The 6,338-nt window shown below is 35.6% G+C and overlaps 1 non-coding gene across 1 annotated transcript; it reads right to left on the bottom strand.

Annotated features, from left to right (window-relative positions):
* Positions 1–4,789: 4,789 nt before the first annotated feature.
* Positions 4,790–4,896, bottom strand: LOC128282866 (small nucleolar RNA R71). The gene has a single exon (XR_008273218.1). It is a non-coding gene; the product is annotated as a small nucleolar RNA R71 (small nucleolar RNA).
* Positions 4,897–6,338: the final 1,442 nt, after the last annotated feature.

Below are 6,338 nucleotides of genomic sequence, written 5' to 3'. Positions count from 1 at the left end.
GCTTTCTCATGCATGGATTTCACCAATCCAGCTTTCTTCTCACCATCTAAACTAGAAATGTTTTCTATAGGTAATGGCACAAGATCAAGTACAGTTAGTGGATTAAAACCATAAACAAGTTCAAATGGGGAATAGACAGTTGTAGAGTGAATAGATCAGTTTATATGCAAACGTAACAAATGACAAACATTCTTCCCAAATTTTAAGTTTTTTACCCACAATAGCTCGTAGTAAAGCACCTAGACTCAATTGACTACCTCACTTTATCAAGGAATGAAGTGAGCCATCTTCGAAAACTTGTCAACGACAACAAAGATACTATCTCGACCCTTTTTTTGTTCATGGCACACGAAGAATGAAATCCATGGATAAGTCTACCCATGGTGAAGAAGGAATTTTCAAAGGAGTATAAAGTCCGTGAGGCATTACATTAGATTTTGCTTGTTTACAAGTAATACATTTAGAACATACCTTTTCATCATCATTTTTCATGTGCGACCAATATAAATGTTCATGTAGAATATCTAGTGTATTGGCGACACCAAAGTGTTTCATTAAGCCTCCACTATGTGCCTTATGAATTAATAACTCTCTCATGGAACATTGTTGAAAACATAACCTATTTAGGTGAAAAAGAAACTCATCTACAAGATAAAACTTGGTAGAGGAACAATTCCAACAATTGGAAAAATATTTGCAAAACCAATATCATTTAAGTATAAATATTTTATATGTTCAAACCCTAAGAATTTAGCATTTAATGTAGTTATCAAGGAATATGTACAAGATAAGGCATCAAGAACTACATTTTCTATCTGTTGTAATTGTAGATGGAAATGTCTCAATGAATTCTACCCATTGAGCGTGTCTCTTGCTCAACTTACCTTGTCCATTTAACCATTTTAGGGATTCGTGATCCGTATGGACAACGAACTCATTTGGTAGCAAGTAATGTTGCCAACCTTGTAGAGCTCGAACTAATGCCAGAAACTACTTGTTGTAAGTTGAATAGTTTGATTGTGCCCATTGCAATATGCAATTGACCTTTTTTTTTGCATCAACAATGCACAAATTCCAATACCTGAAGCATCACATTGAAGTTTGAAAGTATTAGAAAAATCAGGTAATTTAAGAACTATAACAGAACATAACTTATCCTTTAAGGTTTGAAAAGCCTTTTCCTGAGCTTCTCCCCACATAAAATCCACAATCTTTTTAATAACCTCAATTAATTGAACGAAAATAGTGGAGAAATCCTTCACAAAAACGTCTATAAAAACTTGCTAAACCATGGAAAGATCTCATCTCGGTAATTGATTTAGGAGTAGGCCACTCCCTAATTGCCTTTACTTTGTCCTGATCGACATGAATACCTTGAGAACTAACTATAAAACCTAAAAGGATTAGTTTATCGCAACAAAAAGTGCATTTATCAAGGTTGGCAAATAACTTTTCAGTTATTAGAATGTCCAAAACAGATTTAAAATGAAAAACATGATCATCTAAAGAAGTTGAGTAAACAAAAATATCATCAAAATATACTACCAGAAATTTACCCAAATAAGGTCTCAAAACATGGTTCATCAAGCGCATGAAAGAACTAGGCGCATTAGTCAAACCAAAAGACATGACTAGCCGTTCATATAAACTGATATTAGTTTTAAAGGTTGTTTTCCATTCATCCCCCTCTTTCATTCGAGTTTGATGATAGCCATATTTTAAATCAATCTTTGTAAAGATACCAGTGGAAACACAAAAATATACACACTATTTCATGCTCTTTTTAACTCAAATTCATGCAGTTTCGGTGAAATTCTTGTCGAAAAATATATAATAATTATAAAATAATTAAATTTCACTAAAATTATGAAAAATTTATATTTTAATTAATTTTATATCAAATTTTTATTAATTTTGATTATTTTCGACAGATTTCCACAAAGGGAGAAAAATGACTCGGCATGCACTACTAGAAGCACAAAACCGAGAAGTAATTTTGAAGCATCAAGGTGAATTAATTTTTTAGCCTAAGACGGTCCAAATTATGTGTATTAATTCATAATATAATTAATTTTAATTTTTAATCCAATTTAATTTGGGTTAAATAAATTATTATTAATTAATTATGAACAGGGGCCCAGTTGAGCTGAATCGAGAAAACTGATCCAACCAAGCACTGGGTAGCCCAAAATCGTCCCACATGCTGACCCAATAAGCTCGTTTGGTTGATTATTTTTCTTGCAAAATGGACCTTTAAGACTCCTTTAATTCGCATTCAAACCCTTCCACTGCTCATGTCTTTTAAGATTTGCCCCTACCTAAAAATAACATGTTTGAAATCTTCAAACATGCCACATGTGTGGTCGGCCATGGGGGGAGTCTTTGGCTAATGATTTTGACTACATTTAGAAGCCTTCTCAACCTATAAATACCCCCTTGCCTACTCACTTCAAACACATCTCAAACCTATTCATTTCTTCACTTATCTCTTACTTTTCTCTCTTTATTCCCTTCCATTGTTATTTATTTTCTTCCCTTAATCCTTTGCTGATTTCACCTCTTGGAAAAGAGTCATTCAACCACCATTTGGAGCAGTATTCAAGTGTTTGTGGAAGCATTGGTTCAACAAGAACAAGCGAATAATGAGGATCGGAGCAAACGAGTCAAACTTCGGAGAAACACCGGATTTGATTCCTGTTCCCTATTGATAAACCGTAAATTATACATATTTTTACCCCATTTTTAATGCATTTTATGGATGATTTCTCATTAGAATTGGTGAAATCGATGCTCCTAGTGCTTTAATTTCATGTTTTATACTTAGGAGAGCATAGGATAGCGAAAGGAACGGGAAACGGGCCAAAAACAGAGAAAATGGGCCAAAGTACGAACTCAACACAGCCTGGAGTTCCTCACACGGGTAGCCCACACGGCTATGTAAAATTGGTAGAATCAAAGCACGATTCACATGGGCAAACCACATGACCGTGTCAATTTGGCAGGCTCGAACACAGCCTGAAGTAATCGCACACGGGCATGTCACACGGGCGTGTCCCTGCCGAGCCCAGGTTGAGTCCAATTCAGAAAAGGCCACTTTTGAGGGCTCATAGGCATTCCAAAGCCTATAAATACACCCTAGAAGAGGAGAAAAAGGGGACACAAAGAAGGGGGAGTAAGTAATTACTCCAAGTAATCCGATTGATCCATCTCAGAAGCCAGATTCCTCATCAAGACTGAAGATCTCTCCTCAATTTCCCTTCAAGAGTTTTGGTTTTTCTTTATGTTTTGTATTCTTTATTATTTTGAGATGTTTTCTTATTTATTTATGAACTAAAACCCCTAAATACCTGAGGGGAATGAAACCTAAGACGAATCTTGTTATTATTTTCTAAATCGTATGATAAATATTTAACTTGTTCTTAATTATTTGTTCTTAATTCTTGTTTTGATATCCCAGGATACTGATTCAAGATAAGCTCTTATTCAGAGGAGGAATAGAACCTGCCTAAGAGTACATTTATCATAATTAAGCGGAGTTGATTGCGCGCCTAGACATAGGGTGACATGATTTTGTCGGATTAGGGTGAAACCTAATAATTGGATCGATAGATCGAGTTAATGCAACCCTAGAATGTTAATTAGAGAAAAGTCTCGGTTATTCAATCTAGGGATTAGACGTTATTAGTCTTGAATAGGGATAATAACATAACTTAGGGATCTCTACGGAACAAGTTGAATGAATAAATCGTCTGATTCGGAGCCAGAATAACAAGTAAAGTCTAGGTGGATTTGTCCTTAGGTATTGTCTTAAGTCAATCGATTTTTCCCAAAAGCAATTCCCCAATTCTTTTCTCTGTGAGTTCTTAGTTTAGATAATTAATTAATTAAAACAAAACTCCAATATTCTTAGGCTAGATAATAAAAAGACAGTCATTACTAGTATTTTTAGTTCCTTTGGGTTCGACAATCCGATTTTGCTAAAACTATACTACTGTTCGATAGGTACACTTACTTACATCGCAATAATTGTTAGTTTCAAGAACGATTAATTATAAATATTACGAAATAACGCGACCAAGTTTTTGGCGCAGTTGCCGGGGAACTAAAATATTAGGAACACTCAAATTTTATTACATTAGCCATTTATTTTTCTTGAAATTTAATTTAATTTTATTATTATTATTACTAATTAATTTACTTTTTCTTTCTCTTGACAGGTTTTTATAGTTTATGACTAGAAGAAACCTGTCGGGACCATTACTTTTTGACGAAGAAATCGATCGTACAGTTCGTAGAAACCAAAGAGAAATAAGGCGAAGCTTAAGATACACAGAGAACGAACAAGAAGATGATACTCAACCCCCAACCGAAGATATGGCTGAAAACCAAGGCAATCAGCTACCTCCTGCAATTGCGGCTAATCAAAATCCTGCTGCATGTACTATGTATGACTATGCTAAACCTTCTTTAACTGGAACTGAGTCAAGTATAGTTAGATTTGCTACTACTGCAAATAATTTCGAGCTGAAACCTAACACAATTCAGATGATACAATAGTTTGTTCAGTTTGATGGTTTGCAGGATGAGGATCCCAATACTCACTTGGTGAATTTTCTGGAGTTTTGCGACACTTTCAAAATTAATGGCATTTTTGATGTGGTTATTCCCTTTTTCACTGAGAAACAAAGCTAAACAGTGGTTGAACTCGTTACCACGAGGGTCCATCACTACTTGGGAACAAATGACCGAAAAATTTCTACTAAAATATTTTCTGCTGGCTAAAACGGCTAAGTTACGTAATGATATCTCTTCTTTTGTGCAGATGGACTTAGAAACACTTTACAATGCATGGGAGAGATACAATGATCTATTGTGAAGGTGCCCTCACCATGGGTTACCTCTATGGCTGCAAGTTCAAACGTTTTACAATGGTGTGAATCCCTCGACAAGACAATTGATTGACGCAGCTGCTAGAGGAACCATCAACAACAAAACGCCTGAAGAGGCTTATGAATTCATTGAAGAAATGTCACTGAATAACTATCAGTGGCATGTCATGAGGACTAAGCCAACAAAAACAGTCGGCGTTTATAACGTCGACTCAGTTACTATACTGTCAAATCAGTTAGAACTTCTCAATAAAAAGATTGATGGTTCACTTGGTTCTACATAGGTACATCCAGTAATGAGGTGTGACTCAAGTGGATGAGGTGTGCATACAGAATATCAATCCTTCAATCCTACAACCGAAGAGGAACAAGTCAACTATATGGTTAACAATAACTTTAGATATCAAAATAACCCATACAATAATACTTATAATGCAGGTTGGAGAAACCACCCAAATTTCTCTTGGGGTGGTCAAGGGAATCAAAAGCCACAACATCCTCAGGGTTTTCAATGGCCACCTTATCAACAAGAGAAGAAACCGAACCTTGAAGAGATGCTCTCTAAATCTATCTCGGTATCAGAAACCCGTTTCCAAAATACCGAGACAGCACTTAAGAATCAACAAACATCGATCTAAGGGCTCGAAACTCAGATAGGCTAGCTATCCAAACTAATCTCTAAACGACCACAAGGTAGCTTACCAAGTAATACTGAACCTAATCCAAAGGAACATCTCAACACAATTAGTACTCAAGATAAGGAAGGATTCATTGCGCCTGAACCAGAATTGATGCAAGAAACGGTGGTGAGCAAAGGTAAAAGTGAGGTAAGTCATAACAAAATGGTGAATGAAGAATATAGACCTCGTGTCCCATACCCTAACGCGAAAATGAAAGACTGCTCAGACGAACAATTCGGTAAATTCCTCAAACTTTTGAAAAAAATTACATATTAACTTACCGTTTATTGAAGCTCTGTCGCAGATGCCAAATGCAATGAAATTTTTAAAAGAGCTTTTAGTAAATAAGCAGAAGTTCAATGAAGCATCGCATGTGGAGCTAAACACAGTCTGCTCAACTATTCAACAGAATAAGCTACCCCACAAATTGAAAGATCCAGGGAGTTTTACAATTCCTTGCTTAATTGGTAGTTTAGATATAAGTCATGCATTAGCTGATTTAGGGGCTAGTATTAACGTCATGCCTTACAAAATGTTTAAGCAACTAGGCCTTGGGAAACCTAAACAAGCTAGGATGAGCATTCAATTGGTAGATAAAACTATAAGATTTCCTAGGGGTATTATTGAAGATGTACTAGTGAAAGTAGATAAGTTCATATTTCCCGTTGATTTCTTTGTTTTAGACGTAGAGGAGGATAATAACACCCTTTTGATTTTAGGGAGGCCCTTTTTAGCATCTGCTAAAACAATTATTGATGTTGGCATAGGT

This window comes from Gossypium arboreum, chromosome 10 (genome assembly GCF_025698485.1).
Source record: "Gossypium arboreum isolate Shixiya-1 chromosome 10, ASM2569848v2, whole genome shotgun sequence".
Lineage (NCBI taxonomy): Eukaryota > Viridiplantae > Streptophyta > Magnoliopsida > Malvales > Malvaceae > Gossypium > Gossypium arboreum.
This window is presented reverse-complemented; position numbering and strand designations above follow the sequence as displayed.